The 21,997-nt window shown below is 37.0% G+C and overlaps 1 protein-coding gene across 4 annotated transcripts in view; it reads left to right on the top strand.

Moving 5' to 3' along the window:
• The window catches only part of LOC145266422 (uncharacterized), a 442,016-nt gene that overhangs the window by 253,837 nt on the left and 166,182 nt on the right, over positions 1 to 21,997 (top strand). For 3 of the 4 annotated variants that reach the window (XM_080122111.1, XM_080122092.1, XM_080122097.1), the window contains one exon: positions 8,032 to 8,103. The gene's annotated coding sequence lies outside the window, so the exon portion shown is untranslated. Of the gene's footprint in view, positions 1 to 5,762; positions 5,851 to 8,031; positions 8,104 to 21,997 lie in introns of all 4 variants that reach the window. The other variant, XM_080122105.1, reaches the window with a different exon arrangement.

The raw sequence follows: 21,997 nt of genomic DNA, 5'->3' as shown, positions 1-21,997 counted from the left end.
TATATATATATATATATATATATATATATATATATATATATATAGATGGATAGATAGATAGATAGATATAGTAAATAAACTGAACAACATTTATTAAACATGCTGTTCACAATAAAATAATTAAAAATTCTTCTGAATGTAATTTTTTTCTGAATATATATCTGTCTTCCAAATTTAACTTTTTAGTATGTTTATATTATATAATGCCCATTCTATTACTTTATTATTTATTTATTTATTCACTTTGTTTATTTATTTCTCTTTTTGCTTTTACCAACTTTGTATACCTTCTCTTTAAATGTATTTATTTAATGCATTTTAATTACATATGCGTAAAAATGGTCTCTAACACTTAGTCCCACGCGAGCCGTTTTTATGGTCAGAAGAACTCTACTCGATAACGAATAGCCTATGCAAGAATATAGAAGAGCTAGGACCACCTTTCTTTCTACTATAGAAGACAGAAGAACTTTATTTAAGTAGTATACTTAATATATGCAATCACCGTACGCTTGCTTGTATTTAAGTGTCCTCCATGATACCCATACCATACCAAACCACTGCACGTGGCTCATAATTTGACTGGCATTATATTTTTAACTGCAATATACATAATCCCAGCTGTGATACTAGGGCTAATTTTCTGAATAGAGTCAACACTCTGCGCCTGACCTTAATGACTACAATTCCAAATCCCAACGAATTAGCTGTCCCTATAACTGGGAGGGAAAAACCTAATAGCTAGCTACGAAATCTTATACATTTTACCTCCAAGACGATTGCGTTTGTCTTATCTGCATGCATAAAAAAAAATCGTCCCTTCTTCAGACTAAACCTTACCTGTAACTCAAAAATCCTAATGGAAATCCATCTGTAAATAAATAACCCCTCTCCTCTTGAACGCTTCCAACCTATCCGCCACTAAACTCCCACATTGCTCCGCATCTGTAGTGGAATCGCTAACTTCCAGCCCCTAATCCCTCACATGCAAACTGTTTTAATAGCCATCACTAAACATCTATACATTTCTACCTCTAAGGCATGCATTACAGCTCATTCCTATCCAGTAAGGGACTTAACAGCCTATGCACACAAAGGCAGGTACTTAACAGCCAAAGTACCCAGAAACAAAGCGATATGCACTACACAACTGTCTCCTCGAGTTTTGCAACGATTAATTACGTTATTGAAACGACACTCCTTGTTATGCAAAACACCCCATGACTCTTACTAAAAAATACCTACAACTTCAACTCTATTCGCACCTACTAAAAACCTGCCCATATATCTATTCACCTAATTACGCATGACTCAAAACTTGCTGTCTTATCCATGCTATATTGCACTTACATCTTAACCCTCCTATCATCTAAAATAGCTCGGGCACAACTCGTAGCTCAATTCTTAATACCTACTCATACTGTAACACTATACTAGACCTAAGCTAACATTAATAAAATAAAAAAAGGGTAAGACTAAAATCACATTATCTCCTCCCTAACAAGTCCTCTTACAAACATAGACGCTTACACTGCATGAACTTCACCCACCCCTTTATCCATTAACAAGTAAATAGCATGTCCCTAAATCACTTTGAGGAGTGCAACTAATCAGTAGAGATATAATCCCCCACAAACTAACCCAGTAACACTAACAACGTGGGTTCGCAGAAATACCTGGATTAGAACCTAGGCGCGGAGAAAACCCTCTCAGGGCTGACGGACCCAGTAGGTCTTCCCAGATAATCCGTCTAGGAGAAGGAAAACTCTGAAACTAAACCAAAGGGGAGAGAGGCCTCTTCAGTCTTGGATGACAACCTTCCTAGAGCTGGTGACTCAAACAAATTCACCGGTTTGCAAACCTAAATTGCTTAAGGAGTAGATAGGCTCTGTCTATCGCCCGGCTTCCATACTCCTTCTTTGCCTATTAGTCAAGCGCAGAGACACTATCTCAGTGATTCGACAAAAACACCCAGCGGTAGATCTTGTTTCCTGGCTAGGGCAATGAACGCCGTTCTTCCCCATTCCCAGCATACCCCACCCCTAAAACTGAACATTTGGGAGTGCTTGAGTATAAGATATGCCTGAGCAATTAGATTGGGTTGACCTTCTTCTAAAGGGTTGAGGGTACCGGATTGACAGTTCCTGGCTGCTGTTCCCGACTGGTAGTACAGGAGCCCTAACTCTTTGGTAGCGCTTAGAGCGGCTGCTCCATCAACAGTTGAATAATATCGGGTTGTTTGCAGTGCCATGACGCGCATGGAAAGGGACACTGCACTCATCCCCGGTGGGCTTTCCTGAGGCCACAATCCTAATTGGAGAAAGGTCAGCTGATGGTCTACTTGTGATGCATGTCTGAAGCTCCGCATAACCTCTTGTTTAGCTCCTCCTTACCGAAACTCTTAAAAAAATATGACGACAGTACAATCTAAAAATAAGCTTAAACCAGGATTAGGGACAAACAAATTCAACTTGCCTCCTCCCTTGAGGCTCTCATTCACAAATATCCGTGGGCTTAGAACTAACTTAGCTGATGTTGAAGCATTTCTCTTAACAAATACCCCGGATATCTTAGCACAAAGTGAGACTAACCTACACTCCTCCATTCCCTCTAACCACTTTAACATGCCTGGATATCTCCCACTCTGCCGTAAGGACTCTGACAGACATATGCACGGACTTGGAGTTTACATTCGTAATACCCTTCCCTTGACTAGAGAAACAAACCTAGAAACAGATGATCAAGCCTTTATGTGCTTTAGACTAAACGTGCAACACAGTATTAGCTACTCTTATTTTCTCTACCGCTCTCCCTCGACTCAGGACTGCTCCATAATAAATAAAGTATCTGACAGCATAGACACGGCACTGTCACTCGACACTAGCGCACAAATACATGTGTTTGGTGACTTTAATGTCCACCACAAAAACTGGTTTGTATTCTCTACTCACACAGATGCAGCGGGCAGCACAACCCATAGCTTCGCTATATCTCACTCCCTATCACAAATTGTTACGTTTCCAACCCGTTTCCCTGCCCAAGAAGAACAACACGCATCACTTCTAGATCTGTTTTTGACCACAGTTCCCGATGACTGCATAGCGATGGCCCACAGCCCACTCGGGAACGCTGATCATGCAGTGATAATGGTTGAAATCGCCCTAAACTCTAGACCCAAAACTGAAGAGTCAGTGCTCAAAACAACGAGATATTATAATAAGGCTGACTGGGAAGCCATCAGGGAACTAATTAGAGATGCTCCATGGAAAAATATTTTCTCTCTCCCTGCTGAACAATGTGCAAACGAGACCACTGACTGGTTCAAAACTGCAATCGAAGCGCATGTTCCCATGCGGAAATTTTATAGTAAGCCCCACTCTCCCCAATGGTTTACGTACACTTGTGCAATTGCCATTACTCAAAAGCAGCATGCATACCGTATGTTTAACCGACATAAGTCCAGTTCAAACAGACTGAAGTATATAGAAGCTAGAAATAACGTTAAGAAAGAAATAGCGACAGCTAAGAGAGAATTTACGGAAACCACTAAAAAGCGCATCGAAGCACAAAAACTAGGAACTCGAGACTTCTGAAAAATCTACAACACTGTAGTAAATAATGGGCAATCAAAATTCCCCCACTAACCAACAATCACGAGGTTGTCTCCTCAGAAACCGACAAGGCTAACATGCTTGCCAGTCGGTTTGCCTCAAACTCAACACTGGACCCTTCCAACCACCCCCTACCTGACTTTCCTATGCGGACAGACGCCACACTAGACGATCTGAAAACAACCCCTGCTCAGGTGCATGCTATCATAAAAAACCTTGACACCTCAAAAGCATGTGCACCCGATCTTATCCCAGCTGTGCTATTAAAAAAGTGCTCAGCCGAAGTAGCTCCAGTTCTCCCCAAACTCTACAACAAATGTCTTAATGAAGCTTGCTTTCTGGGCTGTTGGAAAACTGCTTCTGTTGTACCAGTATTCAAGAATTCTGGCGAAAGGACAGACCCATCAAATTATCGCCCCATTAGCCTCCTCCCACTTTTTGCCAAAATATTTGAGACCATAATTAACAATGCTCTAGTCCATCATCTTACAGATGCTAAACTACTGACTGACAAACAATATGGATTCAGAAAAGCCCGTTCCACAGCAGACATCCTCACTGTGATCTCTGAACGTATATACCATTCACTGGACAAAGTGGGGGAAGGCAGAGCGGTAGCTCTAGATATATCTAAGGCTTTTGACAGGGTATGGCATGAGGGTCTCCTCAGTAAAATCAGATCATACGGTATCACTGGTAGAATACTTAACATAATTAAATCCTTCTTAGATAAGAGAAAAATCCAGGTAGTCCTCGACGGTCGCACATCTAAACAATATGATATAAATGCGGGAGTGCCCCAGGGGTCTATCCTTGGACCGCTATTGTTCCTGATATTCATAAATGACCTCCCCGACAACATTGCCTCTGAGATGGGTATATATGCTGATGACACTACACTCTATGGCAGACACGACAGGAAGACGAATGAACACATTTCTAAAGAAATGGCAGAAACACTAGAGGAAGACCTCCAATCTGTAGTGGAATGGGGACAAAAGTGGTTGGTCGCGTTCAATGCTGCCAAGACTAAACTAGTTTCAACCAATAATTACAAGAAACCCTCTCTACCACCCATAGCAATGGCCAACGACTCTTTATCTGAGAGTCCATCTTTCAAACTCCTTGGCCTAACATTCACAGGAAACATGAGTTGGAACAATTACATTGAAGGCATTGCCAGGGCCGCTGCAAGAAAGGTAGGCTCTCTCTACCGTGCTAGAAAACTACTAACACCCGAAAGTATCCTGTACCTCTATAAGGCCACCATTCGCCGATGTATGGAGTATTGCCGCCACATCTGGGCTGGTGCATCTGCTACTAGTCTCTCGCTCCTTGACAAGGTTCAAAAGAGAGTCGCAAACCTGATAGGCCCTAAACTGGCATCTAAGCTTCAGCCTCTGTCCCATCGAGGAAATGTTGCATCCCTCTGCCTTTTCTACAAGTATTTTAGTGGTGAATGCTCTGACGAACTGCAATCACTTGTGCCCCCACGACGCGAGCACCCTCGACAAACCCGACAGGCTACTAGATCCCACCCCCACACTGTAGAGATCCCTAGATGTAAAAGATCTTTTTACTCCAATAGTTTCTTCCCCAGAACCGCAAGACTCTGGAATTCCATTCCAGGTCCCTGCTTCCCCAACAGTACTGACGTGCAGAAGTTCAAGTGTAACGTGAACCGACACCTTGCTGCCCAAATCCCTACATAGTACCCCAGTAGTTGTTGCCCCTGATAGTAGCCCCCTACACCAAAGTGGCAATTTGCCTTGTTTGGGGTGAAAATGTAATAAAAAAAAAAAAATTTACAAAAATTCTATTCATTTTCAATACACAATTTACAGAAAATTGTTTCTTAATTTTATAACTATTATCAGGTACATCCAACTTACTTACTAAAAAAAATGCCATTTTTGTATCTAAGCCTATCTCTATTCCATTTATGCTGATGAGGAGACATAATTAAAAAAAAATTCATTGTCAATTATTGTCAATATTATTGTCAACATTAATAAAATGAATATCGTTTCAAAATTTTTTGGCAAAGCATGTTTTTAAATTATATTTCACTGTTTTTGTATACTAATCATTTTGTCTATTTGCTCAACGTATGTTAAATATAACAGCATACCTTATATATTTTCTTTATAGAATAAAAACGTCTAAAGACTTTAATTCTGACGTTGAAGAAACCATGTCTAGCTCTAAATGAACAAAGATGTCTGCCGGCACAAACACAGTATGTTGAGTCTTCTATTAACGTTTATTTTGTGCTACATAATACAGTCATTATTTTATCTTACTAAGTAAATAATTTATATTTTTTCTTGTAGGGTACATGCACCAAAAAAGAAGCGGTAATGTCATAATAATAGCCATTTGTTTTCGTATCACAAAACAGATTTGTAAGAAAAAAATGTATCGAGATTCTACAATGCTGGGGGAGCTGTTTTGCATAGATAATACATGTTTATATCTTGAAATGTAAATGTACTGTTATTCTCATATATATATATATATATATATATATATATATATATATATATATATATATATATATATACTATGCAATCATCCGAGGGTGATTGTTTTCTACAGCTTAAGTAACCAAATGAAGTGTACGACGTTAATAGAAGAGTGCACAATACCGGTTCGAGCAGGGTATATTTTTACTTTGTTTTTACATAGGCTGTGATATATTGCTACACAAACTCAAGCTCTTAGAATGACATATTATTAACGCTAATTTATCAATGCAGACAATCTCCTATGAATACAGTCCTGGTCAAAATCATAAGACCACTTAAGAAAGTAAGTGTTTACGCATATTATCGAATTTTTAACCAACAAATGGTTGAAACCATTACCAAAAGGGAAAATATGATGGAAAAAATTAAATCTGCTTCATTCGAAACCTTAACTCTGATCTAATATTTTTTTTTAAACATTTTCACCTGGTCAAAATGATAAGACCACTGATAATTTATCTAATAAAAGGCAATTATAAATTACTAAAAAGGGTCCCAGTATTTAGTATAGCCTCCATTATTACGAATTACTTCAAAAATTCTCTTCGGCATGCTTGCGACTAAGTTTTTTTTATCAGTTGCGAAGGGATTTTATCCCATGTACTGAAAACTGAATCAAAAAGTTCCTTCATCGAATCATACTGGGTTCCATCCTTAAACACTTCTTTTGCCATCCATCCACAAAGATTTTCAATGGGATTTATGTCCGGAAAACATGCTGGATCATCTAACAATTCTATATTATTTGAGGGAAAGTATTCTCGTGCTTGTCGAGAAGTGTGTATCGCAGCGTTGTCTTGGTGGAAAATCTAATTTCTTCCACACAGACGTGGACATTCAGTCCTGATAGAAGCATTTTAAAGCATTGAAATGTACTTCAATGATTTTTGCTGGCCTTTCACTACTTGCATCTTTAGGGTCTCAGCTAACAAGAAAACACGCCAGATCCTTAAACACCCTCCTCCACTATGTCGAGTTGAAAAGGTCTCTTTAGGCAAAATTTTATCATGCCAATAGTGTTGAAATCCATCTGGACCATCTAGATTAAACTTTTTCTCATCGCAGAAAATTACATTTCCCCACTTCTCCTCCTCCCAAATCTGGTATTTGGCGGCATATTTAAGTCGGTTAGTTTTGTACTGTTCAAAATAACGTGGTTTCTGCAATCGTTTTAAATGATTGAAACTCTTCATTTTCAGATGCCTTCTGATGGTTTTAGGACTACATTCCGCTGCTGTTTGGCTTTTCAATCAACTTGAGATCATACTGGAGGTTTTTAAAAAAAACTTCTTCTGATACGGCGATCCAGTTATGTTTTTTTTTGTCGACCTTGACTCTTTTTGTGCCCATATTGAACTGAATTTCTTTAAACAATTGTGATGACCGTTTTGCTACGATTCACTTCGTTTGCAATGGATCTATGGGAGAGTCCACCTCTATTAAGCTCAAAAATCCTTCCTTTCTCAAACTCTGATAATGATTTCCCTTTTGCCATTTATAATTTAGTTAGATGTTTTTTTATCCACTAACAAGTTGCTTTTAGTAACATAGAAAGCTTTTCGTATTCATTTTTTCAAAACTAGCCGATTTTATTAAAGTGGTCTTACTATTTTTACCAGGTGAAAATGCTTGTTTTTTAAACACATATTATGAGATAAGGGTTAAGGTTCTGAATGAAGCAGATTTCATTTTATTCCATTATATTTTCCCTTTTGACAATGGTTTCAACCATTTGTTTAATTAAAAAGTCGATATTATGCGTAACACTTACTTTCTTAAGTGCTCACATGATTTTGACCAGGACTGTGTCTCAGGTATTTTATGACACAATTTCTTCGGTTAATAATACTTTTTGTATAATTTTGTATAATTAAATTCTATCTTTATTTCAGATGAGACGATAAAAAGTGTGCCCATAAATGACTTGACTACCATTTGGAGAGCTAAATACGCTGTTCATTTCAGTAAGTTTTCCAGTTAATGTATTATTTTGTTTTTCATTTAAAACTATGAAACTGAACGAACGCATAAAATAAAATAAAAACTATTCTACAGTCGACGAATTATACAAAATATAACAAAAGCAAAGTAAGGAAAAAGATAATAGAACATTTTTTGATGATGCCCTGCCGTCAGGTAATCAACAATGCAATCGATGAGATTAATAATAGTAATTAACTGGGGTGTGTTGGAGACAGGACGGTCTGCAGTGTGATAGACGATCCCGCCCCAATGTATATAATGGCGGATGTATTTAATGGTAGAGGAATTGAAAAGACAAAAGGTCGCATAATGAAGACGAAAATATACCGTTATATATCAACGAAACAAATGCAATTTATTTGCATAAATATACAGTGATAGGAAGTGATAGAAAGAATAAGAGTTCATTGAAAGATGAGTAACGCTACTTGCGGTTGACTGGCTAGTCAGGTCGCGGCGGTGGCTCATGGCCCCACCGGAGCGGTGTTTGTCACATATTGTCTGCTTGAAAGTCCAGCGCAAAAGAGGTAGAAATACGGGGAACAGGAAGTGACGTAGCTATGTCGCTCTTCTGAGTTAAAGGGCGCCAATCGAGTTAGGCTGAGAGTTTTCAACTCCCACAATACCCCCTTCCTAGTTAGCTGGAAGCTAGAGAAAAGAAAACTGGAGAAAAAGCATGCATATATATATATATATATATATATATATATATATATATATATATGTTTGCGTGTGTGTCCACTGTATAGAGAACGAGAGATATTTCTTGTTATATATTAAGTAGAAAGGTGTAAAGATAGAGTTGCGACGTTAAAAGATATCAGGAAAAAAGGTGTGCAAAATTGGGCAACTGTGGAATGGTCATAAGAATGACGTTATGAGTTTGAGTGCGAGTGCTGCGGTCATAGACAATATTGCGACAGAGTCTATGAAGCGTGTGCAAGGGTCAGCACGATGGGTTGAAGTTAGTTCGCGTTGATCGCGAATGTGTCGACTACGCGCTTACGGTCACAAGTGGGTTTGCGAGGAAATTTGTCCGTCCGTAGAGAGCGGTATCAACGTTGTTCAGGTGCTCGGGCGTACTCAGGTGGTCGGTACGGTCTGAACGTCCAGGATGAGTGTATCAGTATGCATGATGCAGCTTAATCAGGTTAGCTGGAGAACTTCGGTGAGGTGAGGTGAATCATTGTGAAATCCAGGAGTGTACAGTGTTTGGTGAACATCTTTGTGTTGGTTGTCTCGTTTGTTGCTAAAAGAGGTTGACGTCCTGTGAGGTGTTATGGAAAGGGTTGACATGCCGTGGAGAGGCTTGATGCGCGTAACATGACGCTGGAGAGGCTTGTTGTCGCTTTTTCCTTTCCATAATTGTGGAAAACTGGAGTTGAAATAGCGTGAGAGTTGCTATTTGAATTTTGCAGTGGGCATGTTGCCACACGTTCTCCATGATGAAATCGAAAGCTGAAATAATTTTTTTATATTCGCACATGGCAAAAAAATATTTCGATAAAGTGAAGAAGGTTTAAAGTTTTGATACGTAGCTAAAACGCGTGTGTGACGGAATGTTTTGGGACTTCGTCGTCCACAGCAAAATCCATATATAAAACGCGTGCGTGATGGTATATTTGTTAGACTTCGACATCCACAACAAAATTCATACATAATTTCTGGCGTTGAAAATACGTGGAAAACACGTTGAAATTGTAATTGAAGTTGTTAGGAACCTCGTTCAAATAAGGAAGTAATTTTCGTTCGTTGTAGCAGCGGATGCATGTCGCTGGAGTTACGTCTGTGGTATAGTGTGACGTTCGTTCGTTTCAGGTGCTCGTTACATGTGCGTAATCATGTCTCTTCGTGCGAAGTGTTCCTCGGCTAGGTAAACAAGAACTTGTCCTCGGAAAATAGTTTTGTTGAACAAACGGATTATTAAGAATGAAGGCAACAGGAAAATTTGACCTTTCAGGTTCTCGAGGTCATATTTTGCTTCATGAAGAGAACAGAATAAAAAAAAGTTTGAGTTAAATGACGCGAAAAGAACGTCTAAGAATATTTCAGGGAGCGCGTTATATTCAAATTATTTTATCGATTAGATTATAACGGAAAGTTGCATCGTTTGCGAGAAAAATCGAAATGCTCGTGAAAATAGTAGTCCGTTGGTATCGTCGAAATTTTAACAGACATCGTTGTTCAAAGATACGCTTCGTTATAAAAAATGTGAAGAAGATAATAATGTCTATATTTTTTTTTAAGGGCGTGAATATAGATAAAACTTATTGTTCTCTTTTATTTTTTTTATTATTATTATTATTATTATTATTATTATCATCATCATCATCATCATCATTATTATTATTTAGGCTGCGACGGAAAAATATGTTTTTCTTTCGATGTGGTTTGTTTACATTAGTTGTCCACGAGTAGTAAAAAATCAAAATGGCGGACGATATATAATTGACGCACGTGTGTTTAGATGTAAAGTTGAAAATGCAACGAAAAAGATTTTTTCTCCTTTTATTGGAAATTGTGTTTTTTGTTTTGTTTTTTTTTCTTTCTTTTTTGAGTAAATTTCGCTGATTATTCAACGATATAACGACATATTACATTCGCGACAGTGAAGACGTTTTAAAAATGTTTTTGGAACGTTGATTGTTAAACCTTTATGAGAATGTTCCTTAAGTCACCATTTGGAAATAGATCACGTCGGCGGTCTACCAGATGTTGGAGACAGGACGGTCTGCAGTGTGATAGACGATCCTGTCCCCATGTATATAATGGTGGATGTATTTAATGGTAGAGGAATTGAAAAGACAAAAGGTCGCATAATGAAGACGAAAATATACCGTTATATATCAACGAAACAAATGCAATTTATTTGCATAAATATACAGGAAAGGGTGATAGAAAGAATAAGAGTTCATTGAAAGATGAGTAATGTTACTTGCGGTTGACTGGCTAGTCAGGTCGCGGCGGTGGCTCATGACCCCACCGGAGCGGTGTTTGTCAAATATTGTCTGCTTGAAAGTCCAGCTCAACAGAGGGAGAAATATGGGGAACAGGAAGTGACGTATCTAGGTCGCTCTTCTGAGTAAAAGGGCGACAATCGAGTTAGGCTGAGAGTTTTCAACTCTCACAGATGTATAAGCCAGCGAAAATAAAAACAAATAATACACTACTAAACTCATTTGAGTATATGATTCACGTCTGTGATTCTCGTCTTAATTTATCAACGATTTTAATTTCCTTTAATTATTTTCTGTTATGTTTAATGCTATCTCTTTTCGTTGACAAAATAACGGACATATTTCTATTTAGTATGCCCTGAACTTTTTTTATTTGAACCACAGGGTCACTAGCCATACTTTTCCTGCATTTTTATTTCTTTTATTTTTTTTTTATTTTACATGAACTCAATCTTTCTATCTAAGTATAAATTTACTGTATCTTTAAATTATAGAGTAAATCATCTCGTTTAATTCACATTTATACAAAAATAGCGGGGGTATCCGGCGCTGCCTCGTTGTTTGGAGGTGTGTGCGTAACGAATAAGCGAAGCAATAACTCTGTTAAAATATTAAAATAACCCTGTTAAAATATTAAAATAACCCTGTTAAAATATTAAAATAACCCTGTTAAAATATCAAAATAACCCTGTTAAAATATTAAAATAACCCTGTTAAAATATTAAAATAACCCTGTTAAAATATTAAAATAACCCTGTTAAAATATTAAAATAAACCTGTTAAAATATCAAAATAACCCTGTTAAAATATTAAAATAACGCTGTTAAAATATCAAAATAAAAACGGTATTAAACTTCTGTAAAAAAATCGGCCAACAAAAAAAAAAAAAAGAAACAGCGAACAAACGTAAAAATTATTTAAAAAAGAAATGGCAAAAACAGAAAGCATAAATCAGGGAAAAAGATTATTGACGTGTTCGGAAAAACGAAAACAACAAAAAACAGCGCAAATCGAAAAAATGGCATAAATAACCCTTCCATTCGCTTAAATTCAATGGTACGTTTCACGCATTGCATTCCAGTTTTTTTTAATCAAGTACAAAAGATTTTACAACTTCCATTGATTCTAACTGATTTGGCCGTGAACTCTCACCAGAAAAAATATAGAAATTCACGATTATTGAGGAAGTGTAGAGGTAATAGGCTTGTAACACACCTCAGATAATGTGCTGCAGTTTGCGCATATTACATTTGCATGAAATGACTTCATCTTCAATCCTATTAAGGTCAAAATCAGAGGGCAAAATGAGTTCATTATATATATATATATATATATATATATAGGAAAAATAAGTTTGCTCCCGACGTTGCTACAAGGTTTATAAAATCAGTTTCCAGATTTTTTCGTATGATCACTTTACTGATAGTACCCATATGATTCTCTTATCACCTTCAATGTAATCACCACCGGCTGCAAGCACATATATCGTCCAGACAAAATCTGCAAGGTTCAATGGAAGTGCTCTTGTGTGAGCTTGTCATCGGTCCTGGTCACAACCTCTTTCATCTCCTTAATAGCCTCATTACGAGAATCTCTAAGATTTTCCTTGAGTTTAGGGAATAGCCAGATCTAGAGAATCGGGAGGGCGAGGAACTGTTTTATGCCCATCTTTATCAAACTGTCTGCAACAATGATTGTGTTGTAAATTGATACATTGTCCTGGTGGAAATGCCACTGACCCGATTTGAAGAATTCTGGCTACTTCCGAGAGAATCTCCTTTTTTAACTCCATTAAAACATAAACATTCCTTGTTGACTGTCTGTCCAGTGTGAACCCAATTAATGCAGAACATCTACGTGCTGTCAAAAAAGGAATTAATATAAGTGTCTGGGTGGATTTGTTCTGTCTGGCTTTTTGGGTATGGGTGTATCAGCATGCTTCCACTGGGAACTCTGTCTCTTGGTCAGTGGGTCATAATAGTAGATCCAGCTTTCGAAACTGGTCAGCTTTACTATCTCCCTGCTGTCATTACAACGTCTTTCTTTCTGATATTCCTTGAGCAGACTTGAGACAAACTTCGACTACATCTTCGGCATCTTCAGTTCCTTGCGTATGAGTGTGTGTACAGTTCCTATACAAATACCAAACTGTGCATTATTGTAGCTATAGACACACGCCGGTCCTTATCAAATGAATTCTGTGTTTGGCCAATCAACTCTGGTGGTTGAGTTCCTTAATTCTCTTACACATCTCATCATCCCTCACAGTCCCCCTACCATGCTTGAATCTTTTATGCCACTCAAAAACTGATTCTCAATTCCTTAAAGATAATCCAAAACAATCTGAAGAATTCCATGTGTTTCTGTGGTATTTTTCTAAGTTAAAAAAATAATTTTACTGCATATCGTTCTTCTAAATTTTGCCCAAATCAAGATTGCATTTTTAAATTGGAAGTTGGTGGATCGGGCTTTAGAAGGGTGTTTCAATTCTCTGCTGTAGCTGTTCATTTAAACCTGGAATCATAAGAATTGGTCAGTTATCTAATGATATTTAGCAATTTTCATTTGTTTACGAGAATTTTTATTGCTTGTACAAAATAGTCTTGAAACTTATTGAAGGAATCTGGTACACTAACGTAGTGAACACTCCATCCGTCAGTACAACCATTCTCCGACACTTTATGACTGTAACAAGTAGTTGTTTAGCAGCCAGGTCTCACTAGTAACAGCCTAAATCAAGGAAAAACAGACAGTGCCAGCAGGTGTCAATACCTACCAACAAATATCACTAATCCACTGGTACGCCAATAAATTACAGTGGGCGATACTCGTAGACAGGAGATTTAGGGCATCAGGACAGTAAAACACATTTTAAAATGGCAGTGACTAACATGCATCGACAATAAGAGTTTAAACGGCAACTAACTAAAGCAACACTAATCGCCAGTAGCCATTGAAATATTTCAAGTATATAAAATTTATCAATTTTTGTAAATTTATTTTTTCCTTTTTTTCTTTTGTTTTCTTTAGCATCCAAAACGTTAAACATAAACATTTAAAAATGTTATTATTTGAATGTTAGGTTATCAAAGAAAAACGAGATTTGGAGGAAATCTTCTAATGTATGTGTATGCTGTTAATTCAGGTTATACAACACATGAGTATCAGCTTAAAAGAGCTCGATATGGGTCTCTAAAACTGTTTCATATTATCAGGTTCGAAACCGACAGTACCGATGTCTTATCTCTTGTAAACTTTCTCTAAATAAATGTATATATATATATATATATATATATATATATATATATATATATCAACTATTATATCTAACTCATTTGACGTGTGAGTGTGTTTGAGTTCGTTCCTCATCGGTTCCGAAATTGCTGAGCTTATCCTTCTCAAATTTTACACTAAAGTAATTTATATGTCTGGTAGTGATCTTAAATATGTTTTGTACACAAATGGAAATCGAAAAAATTAGATTTTTATTAGTCTTACTCGCTTGTAGGTGAAAAGAAAAATAATACAGGGGATATTTCACATTACACCGGCCATGAGAAATAATGATTAATTAGCAAATAATTTATTCTTAAAAGGAGATTCATTTTCAGATGTGATATTTACCTTCTGTGTAGAAATACATACTTCATGATGGTATCGGATATATATATATATATATATATATATATATATATATATATATATATATATATATCCGATACCATCATTAAGTATGTAGTTTCTACACAGAAGGTAAATATCACATCTGAAAATGAAACTACATACTTCATGATCGTATCGGATATATATATATATATATATATATATATATATATATATATATCCGATACCATCATGAAGTATGTAGTTTCTACACAGAAGGTAAATATCACATCTGAAAATGAATCTCCTTTTGTGTAAACAAATCGAGCAGAGATATTTCAGACAATATCAAAACATCGTTAAACTCACTACTCGTTCAAGCAGCCGCCAATAGCGTAATGGTTAGGAGCCTTGACTGCCGTACAAACCGTCGGGTTTCAATCCTGGCTTTATGTAGTTGCCTGTCTAGCCGCACTGATGAGCTGTGAAACAGCGAAACAGTACTATATGTGGATGACTATATATATATATATATATATATATAAATATCTATATAGTAATTTATAAAATATATATGGCGATTAAGCTACACTGAATATTCTGCGTTTCATCAAACTATAGGATTCGTCAGGCTTATGCGCTTACTATATATATATATATATATATATATATATATATATATATATATATCGGCAAGAAGAAGGTCTGGCTATAGGGATCACAGTTGTCCCCTAGTGCTGTCCAATCCATACATGCAATATTTTGAGGAAATGATATCAGAATCAACACCACTAAGAACAACAATCTGGTTGCGATAAATCCATACTCTATCAGGAAGATGTTCAAATATTACTAGATCATGTGAACTCAGTCCGTTCAAGTATACTGTTCACGATCGATAAAGAACATAAACACAAATTATATTTCCTAAATATGCTGATAACCCGAACTGGTAAGAGTTTTATGTCATCTGTATAACTAAAACCAACTTTCACTGGACAGTATCTAAACTTCAACTCCAACCATCCATATAATGTAAAGAAACAAATCGTCCATTGCCTATAACACCGGGCAAAAGCAATATTCAGTAACATCAGTGCATATAAAAGGTGGCTGGTCACTTTTAATGCATCTAAAACCAAGCTTTTATTTTTACATAATCAACGTTCTGATCCCCAGCTGACATCAATTAAAAATAATGGCTCTTGTCTTCGGGTAGCTCCATGTTTTGACAAGATTCTGGACTTGAAATTTACTCCTGATCTGAAATGGAACACGTACATCAAATTCGTTGCCAAGGTCGCTTGAAAAATTTGGGGTATCCTTTTATCGACCCAGTAAATACCTACTTGCTGCTGCAATTCTCTACCTATATAAGAGTCAAGTACGTCCAAGGATAGAGTATCGTAACCCCATCTTGGCAAGAGCTGCTAGGAAGACCATATCCCTCATTGCCATAGTTCAAAATAGACTTTGTAGCCTAGTGATGAATGCCCTTTATCTTCCTGCAACCTCTTTCTCACAGAAGAGCTGTTGCAAGCCTGTTTCTGCTTTATCGTTATTTCCATGGAAAAGGCTCGTCTGATCTCCAATCTATAGTCGCCCTCGCCTAACATGCACGAGAAACACTCGTCTAGCTAAACACACTATCAATAATTTTCCCCACTCTTTATCTGTGCCTAAACCTAAACGTAGATTCCATGCACAAAGCTTCTTTCTCCGAACTGCATGCCTGTGGGACTGTCTTCCGTTTGCCTGCTTTCCAGCTGTGTATAATATGGTTGTCTCCAACGTAAACAAGCTTTTGATGAGCCGTTCGCCTTAAGTATTCCAATTTACCAAATTTACAATTCCAACGATTACTATGATATAGTACCTTTGGCTACTGTACAATCTTTTAACCTTATCCTCTACTGGCTTATGGGCCAGGATATTTTGTTATTCCTTTATAAAAATTATTTAGAGTTTAAGAGAGGCTCTCTACCAAAACAACTATCCAGAGAGCCTGACATCAGACCCAATAAATATCGACCAGACACAAAAGATCTCCACCCAGAAACTCACCACAGTTATATGAAGGACTTGTCTGAAAAACTTCAACGAATATCTAATCAATATGACATCAGGACAGTAATCAGGACTTATTCAACTTTCCGGAAAAAGGTTGTGAGAGTAAAACCCGCTCGATAGGAAAAATCATGACTAAGAACTGTGTATATGAAATCCCATTTAAATATGGAAAAATATACAAATGTCAGACGTATCGTCCACTAAATGCACGGTTAGAAGGACGTCGAAAAGCCGTAGTACGTGGAGATATTGAAAAATCAAGAGTACCTGACAATATCTGAAAAGAAAAAGGGTAGTCATCTACTATTGTGGGATGAAGTAAAAATTAGGACAGCGAAAAGCAAGACGACTCAAAGAAGCAGCACATATGCTGGGAATAACCACTTTCTAAGTAGATCTAATATAGAATTTAATACGATAGGGAACCATTAATTATAAATAATAGATAATATATATAAGTAATAAGTAAAACATTAATATATATATATATATATATAGCTAGAGAGATAGATAAAGAGAGAGAGGGGGAGGCAGATAAATATACGTAAATATATAGTCATAAACAGTAATAGATAGTTATGTATACTGATATTTACAATTAGAAATAAAATATCTGCAAAGGTCAGAGTACTTGAGGAGATCAATTGTAAAAGGCGACCTGATATATCTAAGGCTTTTGACAGGGTATGGCACGATGGTCTTCTAAGGAAAATTAGATCATATGGAATCACTGGAAGAATTCATAATGTAATTAAATCCTTCTTAAGTAATCGAAAAATTAAAGTTGTCCTCGACGGACATACATCCAAACAATATGACATAAATGCGGGAGTACCCCAGGGGTCTATCCTTGGACCTCTATTATTCCTGATATTCATAAATTACCTCCCTGATAATATTGTTTCGGAGATGGGTATATTTGCCGATGACACCACTCTCTATAACAGATATGAGGGGACAACAAATGAACACATATCCAAGGAAATGGCAGAAACACTAGAGGACGACCTCCCATCCATAGTGGAATGGGGACAAGAATGATTGATCAGATTCAATGCTGCTAAGACGAAGCTTGTTTCCTTCAATAACTACAAAAAAACTTTTCTACCACCAATAGCAATGGCCAAGAACACATTGCCTGAAAGTACTTCTTTTAAACTCCTCGGCCTAACGTTTACAGGGAATATGAACTGGAATAGATACATTGAGAGCATTGCCAAGGCTGCTGCAAGGAAGGTTGGCTCCCTCTACCGTGCTAGAAAACTACTTACGCCTGCCAGTATCCTATACCTCTATAAGGCAACCATTCGCCCATGTATGGAGTACTGTTGTCACATCTGGGCTGGTGCATCTGCTGCTTGTCTCTCGCTCCTGGACAGGGTTCAAAAAAGAGTCGCCAACCTGATAGGTCCTGAACTGTCATCTAGGCTTCAACCTCTGTCCCATCGACGAGATGTTGCATCCCTCTGCCCGTTCTACAAATACTTTAATGGTGAATGCTCTGACGAACTGCAAACACTTGTACCTCCCCGACGTAACTACCCCCGACAAACCCGACAAGATACTAAGTCCCATCCCTTTACAGTAGAGATCCCTAGGTACAAGAAAGCCTTTTACTCCAATAGTTTCTTTCCCAGAACTGCGGGTCTTTGGAACTCCCTTCCGGGATTCTGCTTTCCCAATTGCAATGATATGCAGAAGTTCAAGTGTAATGTTAACAAACATCTTTCTACTCTTCTCCCCTCATAATGACCCCGCTAATTAAGTCCCTAATAGTAGCCCCCTGCTTCAAAGTGGCACTGTGCCTTGTTTGGGGTGAAAATTGAATTAAAAAAAAATACAATTGCGTATTACTTAGGGCCTCTATCTAGTCATAGCTGACATAACAAGAACATGCTACCCCGTGAGATAAATAAAGTGTTCCGCTCGAAATTCCGTCCAAATTCCCGAGTTCGACAGCAATATTCACGAGTTCGACGATACACTTGAAGAAGTTCGCAGATTACGTCGACCGAAACGTTGTGACATGAATAGTCCGATTAATGCAAATAATAATTAGTTTATTATCACCCGGAGATATACCTTAGTGTTTGAGAATTCGATTAAAATAGAATGATCCACTGTTTAAGCCGGGTGACCTCATCATTTTATTTTAATTTTTTCTGATCAATGAGTTCAATTTAAGATAAAATCGTCGAAAGTAATTTCTTTGCATGCATATTTTAAAACTAAAAGTTATCAGACGTGCTTTTCCAGTGCATCTATTCTACCGCCCAGACGACGTGATATTTAAACAGACACATACGGAATATTATTATTATTATTATTATTATTATTATTATTACTTTTTTTTATTTTTCGTTTGCGAATCATTCAACCGAGCAAATTATGTCTCGTAATGTATATTAATCAATAAATATATGCAATCTGCATAAATAAAATAGGCAATGGTACCAGGTAACCCAGTACTACCTGCCTCATGGTCGGGTCACCGGCGACTAAACTGGTTCCCCCGCCAGACTTGTTTGGTGAGGAGGGCGGCTGGTCTCCCTGAAGGATTAAAAACAAGACATTTCAAAGGGCGAATGAACCCTTTTTCGGGGTCAACGGCCAACTAGCACTGTGTGTGTTTGTGTGTATGTATATATGTGTTGGAGTGGAGAGGGCTCCCATACGCCGTGGTGAAGGCAAACTTTCCAGGAGAAACAAATCTCTGATTAAAAAACAAAAAAACATAAAGCGGGAGACCAGTACCCGCATTAAGCTGGTCTGCAGTTTAATTTGTTGCTGGCTATCTTTCTCTTGCTTGTTACTGGATCTCCACATATTGAACCGAGAGAGAGAGAGAGAGAGAGAGAGAGAAAGAGAGAGAGATTTAGCTGTTGTACAAAGCTAAGCCTCTGTAGCGTTATCTGTGTATAGATACTCCCTAGGGCATTTGTCGATAAAAATAGTCCTGTGGCGATGGAAAAGTTGTGACGCGTGGAGGCTTGAAATGCTGGAAGCATGTAATAATTGATTTCAATTACCGTCTTCAGTGTCATGCCTGCTTGAGCGTGTGAATTCACCGGTAGGGCTAAAAAAACGTCATTTTTGAGCTCACGAACTTTAAGTGTCTGAGGGAGTGACACTTGTCTGACAAGACGTTGCAATCATCATATATATATATATATATGTGTGTGTGTGTGTGTGTACCTTATTGTAAGCAGCCAATAAATATTGGATTTCATTGTACTTTGATTTATAGCAACAGACTATATTGCTTCCTTCATATCTCCTTGAGGCTAATGGACTTTTCTATGAACTTGCTATGTAGTTATTTACTGTCTCGAATTAGTTCTCTCTACGTAAGGTTCATTACCTCTGTTTTAAAAAGTTTCGTCATGATTCAAACGCACTCAAAGCATACCGCTTCATCGATCTCGGGAGACACAGAAAAAGACTCATAACTCCTCAAAGTCATCAGAAAAATTGAGCAATTATTTAAAGACGTTTCTCTTCCTGTTTTCTTTATTTCCACATTATAATTTGTGTGTGTTTTCCCTGGGGGTAAAACATCAAATTATATAGAAATATTGTTCGATCACGTAGCATCCTGTACGAGAAGGTATTCTGTTTTCCTTTTACAATAACACGATTATAATCAGGGGGAAATGATAATTTAGTCAGGTTGAAACGTTACATAGCATTTATACACCAAGTGCTTCCATATAAAACTGACAGTGATAAACTAACAATATATCAGGAAAACGGTTTTAAACCAGGCTGAACATAAAACTATGAAACATTATTGTTTATAGGCAGAGTTTTAATACATATACACACATTATTAGTGTTTGCTTTTATTAATATATTTGTCGTTTCTGCATAGCTTATGGACATTTGACAAATGCCGAAACGCGGATTTGTCTACGTTTTTTTTCTGATGTTTATTAATTTTTTATTTATATATCTCGATTATTATCTAAAATGAATTTTGTCTGGATATGTAAGGGAAGTTTTTCACTATGGACTCGAAAAAAGCTGGGTAAATTATTTGAAATTCACGGAAAAGTACTTTATGTGCCTGGGAGTTTTGGATGTAGGTTTTATATTAGAAAGTGTTCGATAAGTATCGAAAATCATTTACCTAAACATCTAAATAATAAAGAAGGTCCGGTTTTAGCAAAAGTTAACCCTTTACCTTACAAATGCATTTGAGAAGTTTTATAACTACTCGGGTAGAAAGATAAAGCATATAAAATTAACTGTCGATTTTTTATAAGACAAGGGCGTGTTCGAAATCTTTGCTTCCGTTTAGTACACAATACTTTTGCATTTTAAACATTCATAAATGTTTTTATATGCAAATCATTTTTATAATGGTTTATTTAAGAAGGAGTAGTGTTAAAAATGAATGCTTTTTGTACCAAGCATATTTAAACCTGGATACTTTACTTTGCAAGGAAAAGGTACTTGAAAAAATCAATTGTAAAACGCGATAATCTCTTGAAGATTGAAGGCTCAATACACAGTGTTGCCGACGGAAGAAAAAATACATTTGTAAATTACTTAGGACCTTTATACAGTCATGACTGACGGACCAAGACCATGCTACCCCGCGAAATAAATAAAGTCTTCCTCTCGAAATTCCGACCAAATTCCCGAGTTCGACAGTAACATTCCCAAGTTCGACGATACACTTGAAAACGGTTGCAGATTACATCGACCGAAATGTTGTGGCAATCACACCCAAGATTAGACTAATCGATTAATCGTCCGATGAATCCAAACAATAAGTGATTTATTAGATGTAGCTAAGTGGTTGACAATTCGACTAAAATAGAATAGTTTAGCGAAGTAATAATTATCTGACGTTTTTTTTTTTTTATAAAAAACAGCATTGGATTCCCTACAGTGCAATGTAATCTAGGATGTATTGAGGACTACGTAATGTAAAGCTTTATCTCGGTACACGGCGGGGGACCATTAACGAGAGGAAACAATCAAATTATTTTGTTAAGAATTTGAATATTTTACCGATTCTGATTACAATAAAAGTATGATAGAGTGGCGCATTTAATGCATCCTAATTACCATCCCGGGCAGCGCTGGCAAGCCATTCTAGTGCATACCAATACATACATACATACATACATACACACATACATACATACATACAGGCACGCACGCAAGCAAACGCCAGCGCACACAAACGCATATATATATATATATATATATATATATATATATATATATATATATA

The sequence above is a fragment of the Euprymna scolopes genome, chromosome 4 (genome assembly GCF_053919585.1).
Source record: "Euprymna scolopes isolate OS-2025 chromosome 4, ASM5391958v1, whole genome shotgun sequence".
Classification (NCBI taxonomy): Eukaryota; Metazoa; Mollusca; class Cephalopoda; order Sepiida; family Sepiolidae; genus Euprymna; species Euprymna scolopes.
The sequence above is the reverse complement of the archived record's forward strand: the minus strand, read 5'-3'. Positions and strand labels throughout refer to the sequence as shown.